At 48.3% G+C, this 16,297-nt stretch overlaps 1 long non-coding RNA gene across 4 annotated transcripts; it reads right to left on the reverse strand.

The window, feature by feature from the left end:
* Positions 1-852: 852 nt before the first annotated feature.
* Positions 853-16,121, reverse strand: LOC142364579 (uncharacterized). 4 transcript variants are annotated; one of them, XR_012766294.1, is made up of 6 exons: positions 16,024-16,121; positions 9,451-9,536; positions 6,749-6,848; positions 5,843-5,974; positions 5,452-5,580; positions 853-1,026 (listed from the first exon to the last, which is right to left on the reverse strand). It is a non-coding gene; the product is annotated as an uncharacterized LOC142364579 (long non-coding RNA). The 4 variants fall into 4 exon arrangements; XR_012766295.1 differs by lacking the exon at positions 853-1,026 and having other exon boundaries at positions 5,118-5,580; positions 9,451-9,531; XR_012766296.1 differs by lacking the exon at positions 853-1,026 and having other exon boundaries at positions 5,118-5,577.
* Between the last annotated feature and the right edge of the window lie 176 nt (positions 16,122-16,297).

Consider the following 16,297-nt stretch of genomic DNA (forward strand, 5'->3'; position numbering starts at 1 on the left):
GAACCCAGGAGCAGAATAAGTCACACTACGACCTCCAGCATACCGAAGTGCTTAAATACATACTCAGCTTTCAGGTGCGAAGCGGCTGGCTCGCAGAGGGGGCTCTCGGGGGCAGCCGGACCGCGGCGCTGCGGCCCAGCCCATCTCCTGCCGGCGAGGGTGCCGGTCTGTGCTGTATGGCAGGCTATGATTTGTTGTCACCTTTATAAATCAGAACAACAAAATCACTAGTCTTCCACACAGAGCCAGACCACCAAGAGCAGAGCTTCCTCCTTAGGGACGTCCTCCTCCATGTCTTCTTCTGTTACCCTTCCTCGGTCACTCTCATTCTTTCAACACTTGTTCTCACGTCAGGGATCGATGCCGCGCTTCACAGTGAAAAAAAACCCCACTGTTCTTTGTGAGGCTGTGTCAAATCTCACTGTAATCCTCTGGCCAATTGGGTGACTGTACCTGTGAGTTTCTGCTCCATTTTCTCACTCAGGAGACTATATATGCCTGTGAAAATGTGGATAATGTTTTTTCAGGGATATCAGGGCTCAGCAGGGTCTCCTTTTTCCTTACCCTATGATAAACTTCTCCGGGAGTGGTCTGTCAACCTGTCTGTCTCTCAGCTGTATTTTGGTCTGGCTAAAATAAGCAAATGCAATATATACTCAGGAATGCTAGAGAAAAGGAATCAGTTAGCAAAGAAAAAGATAATGATAGTGCCGAGTTTCCTGGGATCCTGCTGAGAGACTGATTTAAGCAAGAAAAACAAAACCTTTTTGCTGTTTCCTTTTCTCTGAATTTGTTGATGAGCAATCTTTATTTCACCTCAGGTTCAGCTTTGCTTCCGCTACCCGGCTTTTTTCTGTTAATACCTCACATATGGCACAAATAAAGTGTGAAAGGACAATGCTGGCTCACATCCATGGAAAGGAGCTTACTTTATTCCTTTTGACCACCGTTGTCCGCGTGAGGCTTACTTACCTCAGCCACTGCGATCAGCCGAGGGACGGCATCCTTCCCGTCTGCAAACCAAGCCTGTTAAATGTACTTCTGTAAGCAGTTGTAAAAAAAGGGAAAGAAACGAAAGTATCCTTCAGCAGCCCCGGCTCTGCGGAGCTGCTGTGGTGAAAGGCTCCTTTCACAGGAGGAGAAGGAGCGCTCAGCAGAAGGAGAGGGTTTGCTGCTGCTCGCGGAGGTTGGGCCCCACGTAAGCTCACAGAGAGCCGTCCAGTCCCTCCTGCCCGCCCACCCTCCCTCTCTCCCTTTTTTTTTTTTTGAACATATGTGCTTTCTGCGGACACTTTAATCAAACTCCAGATGGGTTGTTCCAATCTGGGGATTTGTGCTGCTCGGGAGATAACAGTCCATTGTGCTAGCCTAGGTAGCAAGCGTGTTTGTGATAGGTAGAGCTGATACCAGGAGATGTCCAGGTGGTCTTATTGAACAGGGGGTATTAGCGATACTGCCATTGTCCGGGAAATCAGATAAAACTGTCCAGGTGTTACCCTGCTCCCTGTTTGTGTAATGACGTTGCCAACTGCTGATTGCTACCTGCATTAAAATAGAGACCAAACACTGCGGAAGGGTGATATTTTCTCATGCAAGATTGCCGTCACCCCCAAACTTCCCAGGGTGCCCCATTCCAAGTGCACAATTTAATCTGAATACAAAGTGGAGCAGCAGTGAGCAGGTGTGCCTGGCTCACACTGAATACAGCTTTCCTCTGATACCCGCCCGTGCCTGGCCTGGGCTTGGATTCCCTCGACTACGGCATTTCCTCTAAACTGTCGCGTCTTTTCCCTTCTGCCCTACCACAGAGAGTTCTCAAACAGAAACGCTTTGGGGGGCCAGACAATCTTTAGAAAGAAGCTGCCCAGGGCAATTCCGCATTCTGCCAAGGGTAATTAGAAGAGAGAATGAATTGTAAAGATGACTGAACTTGAGAGAGTGAGGATAGTTTGGGAAGTGCTAACCTGGACTGTCATTCCTGGTGACAAAAACACTTCACAGTCGTCGTTCTGGAATGACACTGCCCAGCACAGTGGTAGACCAGGTCCGGAAAGGGATTTGCCACAAATTATCGCTACAAAATCATGTAATAAGCAAGATAGAAGAAGCAACTGCTCAGCTTGAGCAAGGGCTGAGGTCCTCTGCTGCCTTTACACACATGCATTCCCTTTTTGGAGCAAGGTATTTAGCAGATAACATAAATTCTAGGCTCAGAGGTGTGTGAGACTGCAGTCTAGACTTCAAAGAGCGAGATCTGTCTCCGTAGGGCCATATTTCTCAGCGTGGTGTTTTTCAGGGTGGGATCTGCCACTTAAGTCTGTCCCAGAGATTTCTCCAATGCGGAAGCTTACGGCTCCTTGTAACCGTGGCAGATGAGCCCCGCGGCGCTGAGAGGCCGCTGTTGTTCCTTCGTAATTGTTTATATAGCTAGGATCTAAACTTAGCTACAGAAGATGGTGAAAAAGAGCCCGGTTAGAAAGAGCGGGGACTCAAGAGCTTAGCCTCCAGCTATCTTAGAAGAGGCTGGCTCATCACAGAGAGATCCCCAGCTGCACTTCCAGGCTGTAAATTAAACAAACAGTATTTCCTATATACCAGACCACAGGGATGGTAGAAAGAACAGTGTGGCCTTATTGCTGTTATTTCCTTTGGTTTCAATCTCTGTCCTCTGCCCCCCACCTCCTTCTCAGGCTGGTGTTGCCCACTTTACCCGATTTGTTATTTATTACAATGGTTTAAAGAGAGGCAGGGGGAAAAATGCTCAGTGCAAATTATATTTTGAGCTGTTGTGCTTTGCCTCTTTGGCGGATAATAAATCTCTCTGGCAATGCTCCTCTGTATAGGATTTGTCATTAAATGCAATTAAACAAACCCTGCAGGTGTCCATGATCAGGCCTGCAGCAGCCCATTCACAACTGCAATGTTATTATCATCCTGACAACAAAACACCAGATATTTCCTGAGCTCCTCTGATCGATGAGCTTGCCTGACTTGGAACTGGAGGGAGGAGAGAAGTGGGGAACAGAGCGGTTCAGATGCTCTTTAGACTTATTGATGGAAAAGTCAAAAAGCTGCTCAGCAATCAGAGGGAAGGTGGAAAGAGAAAAAGGCAGAGGAACAAGAGGGCTGAAAGGAAAAAATGAGAAGAGTGTTTGGGAGCAAAAAGATAGAAATGAGGCAATGTATCACATGGTATCCATCTACCCAATGGTTTTGCTAATGCACAAGACTAGAATTCAGGAGGCAAACAAGGTATTTTAGGTATGAGTCTTCTCATGTAATTTTAGGCTATTAACAGTTAGGCTTTTAGTCTTAAATGAGTCATGTGGGCTCCCTTTGCAGTCGGTGCAAAAATTAATCTCACCCTAAGACAGGCCTTGACTGGGAGGTTGACTTGTTGTCCAGAGACAGCTGTCTGTCTCCGTTAACTGTAGCTGAACGGTTGGATCAGATAGCCAACTGATAGCAAATCCCACCCGTAACCGCCAAAGGAATTGGCTTTTGCTGAATGCGTGGTCCTTTCTATCTTCCTTCGCAAGCAGGCATTTCCTGGCACAGTTATCAGGAGAGCATGCTACAGAGGCATCGCTAATAATATTTGTAGAAAGCAGATGCAACAACATTTACACCAGAATTGTTGTGTGCTCTGACAACCGAGGAACAGGAAGAGAAGTCCTGTGGTTTATGTCAGCCGGCCCAGGCAGCCTGTGGAGTGTGAAGGTCAGGGATTCACAGGGGACTCGCTGCCATCGCGCCCAGTGAGAGAGAAAATGTTGCAAACACCGGTGAAATTATTCTGCCTGAATCATTTGCTCAGCTCAGCCTCAGGGTGCTCTCTGGATGAACCTCCGTCCCCTTCTGTTCTCACCCCAGGAATCCTAGTTTAGTCCAGTGGATTGCTGGGGCACATACAGAATTGCAGAGACAAGGGAGAGCTTATATGACTATAATACTACATATTACCACAGAAAGCAAGCCGGTTTGAGGTTGGATAAAGGGAGTTAACCGAGCAGGCTTCAGCAGTGTGTGTGCATACGTAGAGTCTATGGGATGATTATTTACTTCTACAAAAAAAATGCTATTGTCAGGGTCTTTGACTAAAGGCGGTGTGCTAATTTTTTATAGCCTCATCTGAAATGCCCAGTAGGGCACACAGCGTGAAACCCTGTTTGCTGGCATCAGACATGAGGTTGAGATTGTGGCAGAAGCAGCCAGGGTTTCTCCTACCAGTCCACAGGTCTCAGGATGACCGTTTCTCTGGACCATGCGTCTGGATCGCTGTGCAGCACTGGCCGCTGGCTCCCTGGTTGCTAGGGCAGTCCAGATCTCCACACCAAAGAATCTCCTCTGTTTCTTACTCTCCTACTCGAACACTGGAGGATTTCCCTCTACCACTTTGTATGTCCTCCTTTCCACATTGTATTACCACTTGATCTGCTGGTTTGTGCCGTGAGCAAACCAGCGTGCGATTATCTAGTGGCACAAGTCAGGGCTGGTCCACTGAAGCCAGCAGAAGTGCCCTGTTCCTGTGACACCACAGAATTTGGCCCTCGAGTCTACCTGCAAAGTGTCGATTACTGGATACACCAGTGGTTCCTCAGTTGTGGTCCTTGTGTCAGTGGTGGTCTGCAAGGGCATGGAAAAATCCACAGCTACCAGTAGTATTTATAAGTCCAATTTTGCATGGCTTCACCTATAGACCCCAGGAATGTTTGAGGTGACGCTGGGTCGGAACATGTGGGAGCCGTGCATGTATGCAAACCCGGCAGCCTTACTGCTGTCACGGCATTGCACCTCTCTGGTCTTCCATCTCCCTCAGCTTCTGCCTAGACTCTGCTCTCAGACACGTCTGCCGAAATCTAGAAAGATCTCTGATTTACTCCTCCCAGGTGCCGCAGGATTTGCACCGGGGTGACAGAGCCGACACAAAGGGATGTGCTCTCTTCTAAGGGAAAAAGACAAGAAGTGGCATGTCCCCGCTGCCAGTCTGAGGACCCCGGTGACTGTTAATGAGTGTCACTGGGACAGATCTTCAGCTGGCGTAAATGAGCCCCAGCTGATTGCAAGTCCAGCAGGACTTTGTGAAACTATGTTGATTTACACCAGAGGAGCAGCCGGGCCGGGGCTCAGCCTGGCTGGGGGAAACCCCCCGGAGTTTCCATCAGTGGGTGTGAGAGCGGGGTGGAAGCCGGCTGCGGGTGCGAAGGGGTGCAGAAAGCAAATAAAGGGAAGAATAGGAAATGCACATCTTATTGGATTGACTTCTCCAACAAACACTTTTTTTTCCCCTTCTTCCCACTGCCCTGCTTCCCCACCTCCGGCAGCTCATCTCCCGTACGCTCCCTCCCGGTGCTGCCGTCTCCCTTCGCGCACCTCTTACCCGCGCTCTCCGCTCTAAACAGGTGCGGTTGCCACTCAATAGACTTTAATTACCACTTCAAGGGCTCTCACCAGGGCTGCTGGGAGGGTGGAGATGAATTTTCCTGAGGATTATGCGTAGGTCTGAGTTCTTTTTAGTCAGATGGTGATATCACTGTCAGTCTGTATCCTTTGAGAGATTGTTTCTTCATGTTCTCTCTGCTGGTGTTAACAAAAAGAAAAACTGCTGATGAAGGAAAAAACCCCACCCATTCGCTAAATTAATTATCAGGACAGCAAATTGGCCTAGAGAAACATATTATGGACAGTTTAAAAAAACCCAGGAGTCTCAGAGGGGCTTCTAAAACAGTATTTCTGCTTGCCAATAAGAGGCCAAATTTTCAGAAGCGGAGAGCTCAGCATCTCCAAAGATTTCTGTGGGAGACTGGGGTCTAGAAATACAGGTTGTTTTTAACCACTTTACCTTCTTTTTTGCTCCGTGCTCTTCCCATCACAGCTCGCTGGAGAAACGCACCGTTAATGCATTCTGCTTGTGCCCCAGGGGATTCCTCCCGAGTGAGCATGTCAGTTGATTTCTGTCTTCAGTGTAGTTTGCCTATGATGGAGAGTTATTCCCAATGTTTAACCAGTAACATAACATTATTTTTATTATGAAGATCCTCTTCAAAAGACAATCCTGGAGAATGCAGAGCAGAAGCTTACGTCTGTCGGATCTGCTTGAAATTGTTTGCACAGCGTGTGCGCGTGCACTTGCGTATAAATGGAGATGCACACAGAAGTGTATATACTTGCTCATATGTGCTGATCGATGCACCACTGGAAAACACAGGAGCTGGAAATATAACAGTATTGTTTTGGGCAGGGAAGGTTTCCAAATATTTGAAAAGTAATTTTGATTTCGGTCAACATTAACTTTTCTAATTTTTTCATAAAATGAAGAGAGGGAAGGAGATTGTTTTATAGCAAATTAAGCAATATTTTCTTCTGCCAAAATTAAGTTTGTTTTCCTAAACAAGAAATTCAGCAAGTTGGGGAAATGATGTAACCAAATCTGCATTTTTGCATACGTGTTTTCCATGAAACATTTTGCCTAGCTCCATAACAGCTGGGCAGACGCAACATCTGAGCTGCTGTTTGGCACTTGCTTCTGTGCTGGTCCCCATGCATGCACCGGTGCCCACGCCAGCGGGCAACAGAGTGCTGTGCCCCGCCTTTTCTGCCCACGCGGGATGGGGTGCTCTGTGCTGAGCTCTTCTGCGTTCGTGCCGCTGAGCCAGCTCGTATTTCTGGGTTAGCATCCAGGCTCCTCTTATCCCTTGGCCGTTAGTAACCGTGCAATGAGACCCAGACACTGGGCTGAGGTTCTTACCTGTAGCCGTGTCTCCGCGCCCGAGTGGCGTTCATCTCCCGTCCAGCGCAGGCTGCCTCTGCGCTCCCATCTGCTCGCAGCTCTGGGCTTTTGCTGGTGCCTGCAGCACAAAGATGGAGGAGATGAAGGAAGGGCAGATGGACACCACCGATGGGAACGTGCTGGTAAAAAAGCAGAGCAATCGTAATTGTGCTTGTGTCCTAAGACATCACTAGCGTCTGGCGGGGAATGTTCTGCTCCTCCTTCCTTGGGCTCAGAGTGCAGCTGTGCCCTGACAGAGTAACGAGGTGCGTGGCACCATGGGCTCAGACTGGGACACTGGAGCCTGTTGGTACGCAGTCCATGGAGGGAAAAGAAGAAGCGTGGTGATGTGCCTACAAGAAACTTCTCCCTGCACAAGCACAACATGTCAACACTGCTTCCTCTGGGCTTTCTCCTCGCCTGGCGGGATCTGTTCCCGTGCTGCTCCCATACTTCTGCACCAGGAATCCTGCTGTCCCTTCCTCTCCAATTCCTGCCCTCCCCAGCCTCTGGAGATCTGCCAGCCCTCCTGATGCTCCCACTTTCATTTTTTCAGGTTGTGTCCTTCTACTTCTCACTGTAGCTCTTTCTTTCAGCTTCTAGGATTTTAAAATCCTTCTGTCTTCATCATCTCTTCCTCCCCCCTTCCTTTTCTTGTGCATTTTGCTTTCCAGGCCCATCTACCACATGTTCTCCTGCCATTTATGTGGGACTAGGATGAACATTGATCACAGCCATCTCAAACCCATCTCTCACTTTTCCCAAAGAGCCAATGAAAATGTCACCCATGAGATAATCATCATGTTGCTCACGTCCCTTAATTGCTCTCAAAGTACACATCGAGGCTGCAGAGCCTCTTTGAAAGGCAGGTTCTGGCCTTTGGCACACTATTGACAGGCTGTTGATAGGCCCCTTTGTTGAGGAGCAATTTTGTCCCTTTTGCTGTACAATTTTTTGGTTTTTTTAAAGACAGCCCTTTCAGAGAGAGTAGATTTTAAAAATAGAGCTGAGCTTCGAATGAACAGGCACCAGACCTATTCCTGAGAAGCAGTGGCATACATGTGAGGTGAGAGCTACCAGCATGTTTCATGCAAGACTCCATACAAGAAATCAAAGCTACGAAGACTGATAGCCTTGTATCCTAGTTGCTTTTTATTCCTTCCCGGCTTAGCCCTGGTAATTAGATGTTTTCTTGCAGTGTATTACTAAACCATTAGATGCCTTGTGTGTTACAGTGCACGGTCCCTGGTAGATGAGAGAAAGTTGACACTCAAGCTGTGCAGCAACCCGTTTACATCTATTAGTGATAATTCTTTTGTTTATTTAATACTTGCTGATTAAAATGGACAAAGATTTCCTGATCACGGCAGCCCTTCACCGTCTCAAAAGCTGTGCAGGTCTGGGGGGATTGCTGGTGTGCCTGCTGAAAGGGGACATCGAGAGCAGAACAAAGCACGCTTGCTCGCTCATTGCTGTCATGGCTAGAGATCCTCCATCAGTGGTGCGGAGTCTCTGACACATAGCGGAGCAATTCCCACATCAGCTACTGACTCCTGTAGTAGGAAGGTGCTTTAAAGCCACCTCTTTATTACAAATTTATTTTAACATGCCCCCTGTGTAAGCTAGGGTCCTGCTGTGGTAGGCGCTGCACGTGTGCCTCAAGTCAACCCTACGAAAGCCTTCAGCATGGCTGCACAACCAACCTCAGTCTCCATCTAAGTGCACTTTCAACGCAATCCTTAGCAAAATCTCCGGGCTCTATGCAACAAGAAACCAACCCTGACAGAAATGAAATTCTTTCCTCTCTGAAACAATGTCCCTTGGAATGATTTTGCTGCTAATGAACCCCGACGGCGCTGCTGTATTTTGGAGCCACTGGTGTGCATTTTAACAAGGAGCTCTCTATGTGCGGATGCGCATCAACATAGCCAGCCCCCATAATGGAAGTCTGTTCAGCATTGTAAGTCCTGCATTAGGCTGTGCCTGTCGGAACCCTGGGACGTTCCACTGAGACTGCCTGAAGGTAATCATCTCTCCTGGCCTCCTGGCTGTCCCTAACCAAGTGCGCCGCTCGCATCTATTCCAGGAAACAGCTCTGGAGATTATAAAGTTTAGACCCTAATGCATTCACTAGCAACAAGGGGGGGAAAGTGCTGTTTGATTATAGATGAAAAGGCAAAACGCAAGGGGCTTCGGTGTTCAGAAAAATCTCCAGCCTGCTGTGATTGGGTTGTTGAACCCTGTAAGGGTCTGGAAGCCCTTGAACTTCATTGTTTTCTCTGAGTCAGTACAGCCAAATCGTAAGCAATACTTGAAAAACATAGGGCACCTCGGATTCATCTTAGAATCCTGCGTGATTAAAATGATGCATCCGAGTACTTCCCAGCACAGAAACCTATTTCATACATTACCTCCACTTAAATACGTATTTTTGTGTGTGTGTGTGTATCAAACACACACACACGTCGCAGGGAGCAGAAGACATATGCATTATTTACATCGGTGTATGTTACATAGAATGGAGTCCATTCTGTCAAAATTCAGCAAAAGGAGTTATTTCAAACTGTTCCTTTACTGATAGGCCAGCATAAAAATATCATGCTGTCGTCCAGACAAAAAAACCAGCTAATTTCTTTTTAAAAGCTGTGAACTCATTAGTTGGCATATATTGTTCTACCTACCTGTGCTGCATCTTGTCAGGTGATGTAAAATCTGCACGTACCTCTGCTGCCAAACACACCTTTGCCAGCACGTAGTGAGAACTGTGCTAAAATAAAATGTTGGCTGAATTAGATGGAGCAGATTAGAAAGATGATAAAAGATAAGCTAGGAGAAAATAAGACGATAAATAGGTCTGGCAAGATAGATGGATAATCTTCCTCCCAGGCCAAACATGACAAGATAATAACCTTTTTCTTTTCTCTAGCTCCATTTGCTCTTGGATCTCCAGAGCTTTACGAATATCACTTAATTTGGTCTTCTGGTACTGTGAAATGGGTATCGCAATGTCCATTTCTACAGAAAAGGGATCTGAGGTGCGTGACTTAGGAACAGGTTTAAGATTAGGGTTGCAAAAATCAGCCAGACTGTTCTCTTTTGTTGGCTTGGTTCTCAGCTGTCGCTGTCCTCGAGCAGTACAGCACCGTGAAGACGAGCTGGTAAATTCAGAGTGCCACAGCCACCTTTCCGCAGCTCGCCTCTGCCACGCTGCTCGCACAGCCAAGCCAGAGCAGGAGCGAGCCTTGCCCTCTCCTTCGGCGTGGGTCCTGTTCCGTCACCGGCTGGGGCAGCGGCTGCCGCACGCGCCCGGCCGTGTTCAGCGCTGGATGCAGCTGCTGAGGCGGCGCAGCTCTGCTTCTGCTCCCTTACCGCGCTGTGATCTGGGGAGCGGAGGCTGCGCCTGGCGATGGGGTCAGGGTAACTTGCCTTCCATTCCCTGTGCTTTCAGAATCTACATTATTTCTGAGCAAATCTAAACAACCCATATGATCAACATTCAGGACTAGGACGGCGCTTTCTGAATGCAGAGAAGACTTGTCTGACCTGTCCTCTGCTCTCCTTGCTCGGGGAAATTCCCACTGCTTCTGCTCGATTCAGTGCGAGCTCTGAGCCTGCAGCCTGCGAAGCGCTGGGCCCTGCTCTGGAGCCTTTGCCTTCCAGACGGTGACATCTGAACCGAGGAGGAGGCCCGAGGTAAAGTTTTCTATCAGTTTGTGTCATTGATTTCTCTGTGTACATTCGACTGGCAACATGGAGCAACGGAATGTTTGATTAGATGGAATTACAGACCACAACATTAATAATTTTGTGAGCTTAAATGAAAAGATTTTGCAGTTGTTCTCCCTGGGAACTGTGCAATTTTCTCCTTCTTCATAAGAGAAACTCTGCTTTCTGCTTTAATGGCAGGGTGTGTTGTCATCTCACGGCAGCAGGTGCTGACTATTGCTTCTGATTTGGGGGGCTTGAAGCCGTGCAATTTTCATCTGGGCTGGAATCTTGTAGGTGAACTGTTCATCGTGGCTCTAGATTTTCAAAATAACTTAGCAATTTTGGATACCTTATATTTGTGTTTGAGACACTTTGAAAGGGGACCAATTACAAGACAGGCAGGTGCTTCGCAGTCCCTGGAAATGAGGACTAATTGAAACGTGTCGTGCTGGGCACCTGAAAACGCTAAATGCTTTGGAAAATCACAGGGGGGTGTTCTGTTTCTGAACATGGCTCGGGAAGACTGTACAGCCTTAAGTAACACAGGATAAAAAGAAGATCTTTGCATAGCATTAAGGAAACATCCTTTAATCCTCGGTTCAGCCAGGTGCTAAGCTTTAGGCACGTACTCAATTCCTCGGGGAGTTAAGGGCTGAAGTTTCTGCAAGTGCATTTGTATTTTCCTGATGTGGGGCCTGATATTGTGTAAGTTACTGTAGGTTTATTTTATGAAAATTTCTGAATCAGTCTCCAAATTAAAATAAAACAAAAGGCAAAATTCCCCCCTCTATCCCAATGAGCGGTGCTGAGTAGCGGACACAAGGTGTTGCTGGCTTTCTGCGTGTCCGTGCGATCACACTCAGAGCCACAGCCTGTAGCGTGAAATGTCTTCTCTTTGCACTTCATAAAAACCCAAAGCCTGAGTCCCAGATCGCGTAAAATGCTGAACAAGCACAGAACAAAACGCCCATGCCCCAAAGAGATGACAGTCTCCTTCAGCTAGGCTGCTCGCCATGCTCACCCATGTGATGTAGCTGTGGGGCTTGAATTAACGCAAGATTCCGCATGGCTGCAAACATGCGCTAGAAAAGCAAACAAGTAATCACGCAAACAAAACCCACCCAGCTTCTCCCCTCGTCAGTCAGGAACCCCTCTGAAAAATCCTTGCTTGGCAACACTTGTCAGAGCCTCCTCCCCTTCCAGCTCAGGGGCTGCTGAAGGCAGAATCTCCGTATTGACGCTTAGCTGCGCTGCTACACACACAGCTGAGCGGTCTGTTTATAAACAAGGTAAAACCAAAAACTCCATACTCATTATACACCAGGAAGGGGGCCGTATCTCACAATCGAAACTCGCAGGAGCCATCTGGTCTTTGTAAATAAGGGCTACTGGAGTCAGGGCGTGAGCGTGTAGTGATTGTAGAACGTGAATAGCCCTATTCATGTGACCAGGGTGAGGAGTACCAAGCTAGTAGCGTGCTTAAGGCTCCGCTGAGTCAAATAAAAATGCGGCAGAGAGGAGTTTTTTCCTGTTGCAGGGTCAAACCTGTAACTCCAGAGCTGAGCTTCTTTTAAGGCAGGGCTGGATGCTTTCTGGGCAGACAGCAGTCGGGATAATGCCTGCTCAGTCCTGATTTGTCAGCAGTGAGCTATGGCGAGGATTTTCAGAGCTGCTCGGAGGGCAATTCCTTTTAATCTCAGTGAGTGCTGAAGACTCCAGATATCCTGGGCAGCCTTAGGATACTCAAACACAAATATCAATATTGGATATTGCATTAACTGTTCCGTAGCTATTTTTTTCTCTTTTCCTATTTCATCTCTAGTCTTAAATTTAGGTAATTTTATTAAATTAAAATCCCAGGATCTATTTTATGAAGGATATTATTTACAAAGATATTTCAGCATCTAAAACCAGATCATTTTAATGGAAATTACCAATGAATGTGGAACCCCACTCCTACCTGTGTTCAGGTGAGGCGTATGCTGACTTGTTTTACAGATCCCGCCAGGACCCTAACATTTGTCCTAAACTCATTCAGTTTTAAAGAGGTGTTAAACAGTGACACACTTTGAGACCACACAGGGATCGGAGCAGCCTTTGAGGGAAGGCCTGCCTATACAGAACATCTACATCAATTTTATCACCTGCTTTTCATCTCTTCTGTGCTTTGGGTCTGTATCAGGACCTTGGGGTAGTTCAGCAGGAGGTTTATTTCTTTTGCTTTCTTGGTAATGGATTGCTCTGGAGGGGTCTGAATTTAGTATCTTAATGGAGACAAGGCCCCTTGATTTCAGTGAGCAGAAAAGCCAAATTCTTTGCTCAGTTGTTCCTTGAGATCTCTTTCTGGCCCCGATTCAGTCGCGTACCTAAATCCTGCTGAAGTGTTTGCTGAACCGGGGGTGGATGCAGGTGCTTCGGTTGGAGTGTGTGCTTGAACGCCTGGCTGAGCCAGACCCCTCGTCTCCCGTCGTCCAGGAGAGCGTCGGGTTAGGTAGGACCACGCTCGTGTCGCAGTGCAGTGGTGGGCCATGGCGCGCGCAGACACACGCACGCGTTTAGTGCGCATGGATGCAGGTGTTCGAGAGAGACTGAATGTAAAATTGCATGTGAGTGCGGGTGCCTGGAGCAGGCATAGCGCCCAGGTCTGTGAGCCAAGTTCAGGTGTCTGGGGCAAACAAAGCTCTGCCAAAGAGACAAGAACGTCAGCATGTTTATCCAAGCTCAAAAGCTGTTGCGGATCTTGCATCTGAAATCCACTCTTTTTCCTGCTGAGATTCCCAAGCACCTCCCAGTCTCCCAGCTACTCGCAGCCTGAAACCCTACCAGATGCCATGATTGCAGTGGAAAAGCAGCTCATTACTGGAGTGGCAGGCGACGCACAGACAAATATTTGTGCAAGGCATACAGAGCCCAGAGACTGGAACGCATTGTCTCTCTGATGGGAGGAGGAAAGGAGGATCTTGCCTTTAGGAAAATTAAATAACAAAAATCTATACTGTGTTTATTTCCACCAAAACTTAAAATGTTTCCTTCTAGCAGGCAATGTGGTAACCTCCTGACAGATTGATTCCCAGTTTACGCATTTTGCTAAACACTTTAAGGGTCAGGAATTAAATTAAGTTCAGATCTTACCCTGAATCCCCTGTTCTTCAGAGGCCTCTGTCTTAGGATTTGTCAGAAAAGAGACAGGACTGTATCCTTCTACGAGATGCATTTGTTTTGAGATCTAGAGAAAGTCGCTAGTAAAAAAAAGGTGAAAAAATATGCCCTAGACAAATGGAAAGGTGATTTTGATTAAGCAATACACTGTACAATATAAAATTCAGTTAGCTTTGAGGGTATGGTATCATCTGTCCTAATATTTTTATATTAAGTATGAAATCTCATTAGGCAATTTCCCAGAATGCGGAGATAAACCCCTAAAAGCAGGAATAGGTATTTGGTGCAATATCATTTTCTGGCTTCTCCTCAAGTTCTTTTGCATGCCTGTGTTGGGGCAGGAGATAAAGAACATGATTTCTTGCCCTTCTTTTGCAGCTGAACTTCAAAGGGAAAAAACCTTATACTGGTGTGGTAGGCGACAAGGCATCACAAAAAGTGAACCTCAGCATTGTGTTGCGCTGAAAAAAAGATCACAAACTGAGCCACTGTGCGGACACAGAACTGGTGGAAGACGTTAAAAGATTTGCAGCTAGATGACAGAAAGATACCTGTCCGTTCGAATGCTGTAGGCAAGCATTTCCACCTTTAGCTTGTTCAGTGTATGTAATGTATTATCTCTGAAGGCGGTGTGTATATTCAAGGCCTTAAGGGAAATATCAACTTATTTTTCAAGTGTTTTTTCTTTTTTTCCCAAATATTTAATTCAGAAACAGCGAATGGGAATTTCCTTAAAATGGAGAACAGCTTGTTCCCTTTTCCTCTCAGAGACCAACATCACTTCAGAAAAATACAGGTGTAAAGACAGCAGACAGGGACGGTTTGAGCCTTGGATTATATTGCCTTGTTGAGCCTCTGTTTAGCAAAGTATTTAAACATATGATTAACAGAGCGGGAGGAGTATTTTCAGTGAATAGGGATTCATTTAGTGAATAGCGTCAGCCTGCAAAAATGGGAGATAAAACAAATGCAGCAAATCACTTCATCTGACAATAGGGATATGAAATGCTTCATTTCCAAAGTGCTCAAACACTTTGCTTTTAACATTTTATCTGTTTTATTTTCTAAATTATGTCCATGGTTTAATAATCTAAGCAGGAAAAAAATGTTTTATTTCAGCTTTGTTCTAATGTCTGAGTTGAGCCAGAATTAAACACTTTTTGTTGTTTTAATTTTGCCAAAATTAAAGAAGAAATACTTTGTTTAATTTGATTAAACCTCCACTCGAGCTTTTTTTGGGGGGTAAGCATTTTGTGAAAAAATCCCCTGTGATGTAGCCATTGAGTACTTAAATACAACACAAGCTGTCCATGGACCCTAAATATGCCACTAAAGCAAGACAAATTTTGACTACTCAGATAGAATAAACTACCAGGGAAAAAATTATTCAAATAACCATTCATTGAAGGATTTACTCCCAACAGCGTCTCGGTGAAACATCCTATTTCTCCTATAAACTAGGGAATTTTAAGAGCAACTTTATGCACCAGCCAGCCACATTTTCAAAAGAGTATTTTTGAGTTTTTCAGCATAAAGCTTCGATATTGGGGGAGATGGATGGCGTAGATTACGTTCAGCTTCACACAGTCATTCTTGGCTTCCCGAGTCACTTTAGTCCCTGCCCTGGCCCCAGCCCGAAGCTGTGAGCGTCTCTTACCTGGGGCTGCCGGGGCTGTTGGGGAAGATGCACCCAGACCCGTCCCAGCACCCGGCCAGCCCTTGGCTCTCGGCAGGACCCCAGCGTCCCTGCCCGCAGCCTGCCTGCCCGGTGCAGCGCAGTGCTCAGCACCCCGTGTCTGCACCCCGCGGCCCCTGCCCCGGCACCGGCCGTGCTGCGGGCGGACCGGGGCCGTGCCCGCTCCCGTTTCCACCTTCCCCCCCCCTCCAGACACATCTCGCTTGTTGTCCCCTCCGGGACTGGACTCACCGCGGCCCCGTCCGCTCCCGGTGAGCCGTCCAGCGTCGCTCGGCGGGCTCTGGGCGGGGGGCCGGGCGGCAGAGCCCCGCGTTGACCTGCCGGTGCCGGTGCCCGGTGCCCGGTGCCGGTGCCCGGTCCCGCCCCGGCCGCGGGCGGGACGCGCCGCTCGGGCCCTGTCCGTGGTGCTGATCGGCGGCTGCGGGGCAGCCCGGCCCCCCTCCTCCCGCCCCCCCGCCGCTCTGCCCCCAGGCCGGGGGCCGGGGGATGCCGGACCCTTCCCCTCGGCAGCCCCCCCCGGACCCTGGCCGGGGTCTCTCCGCCCAACCCGCCGCCGGAGGAGCGGTGCAGCCCCCCGGCAGAGGTGGGACCGGCTCCGGGGGTGGCCATGGGGCCCCTGGCCCGCCCCGGGGGCCTGTAGCACCTCCCCTCCCCGCTCAGCGCAGCCCCCTCCGCCCTCGCCGGAGCTCACCTGTCCCGGGTCGCCTTCGGAAGCGGAGGGGCTGGGAAAGCTGCCCTGCCTCTGCCTCGGGGCTTTTATGAGGCACCGGGGGGGCGGCGGGAGGAGCACCCGGGCGGGGACTCTTCGCTTCGGCCAACGGGAGGCTGCTGCTCCCTGCAAAGGCAGCGATCGCACAGATTACATCATGGAGAGCCGCCTGCGCTTCAGTCTAAGAGTCTCCTCCGGGCGTCAAGGCGGGTCGGCGGAGGGACGGCGGGTGGCAGCAGGTCCGGCCGTCGGGGTA

This window comes from Opisthocomus hoazin, chromosome 27 (assembly GCF_030867145.1).
Source record: "Opisthocomus hoazin isolate bOpiHoa1 chromosome 27, bOpiHoa1.hap1, whole genome shotgun sequence".
NCBI classification, from domain to species: Eukaryota; Metazoa; Chordata; class Aves; order Opisthocomiformes; family Opisthocomidae; genus Opisthocomus; species Opisthocomus hoazin.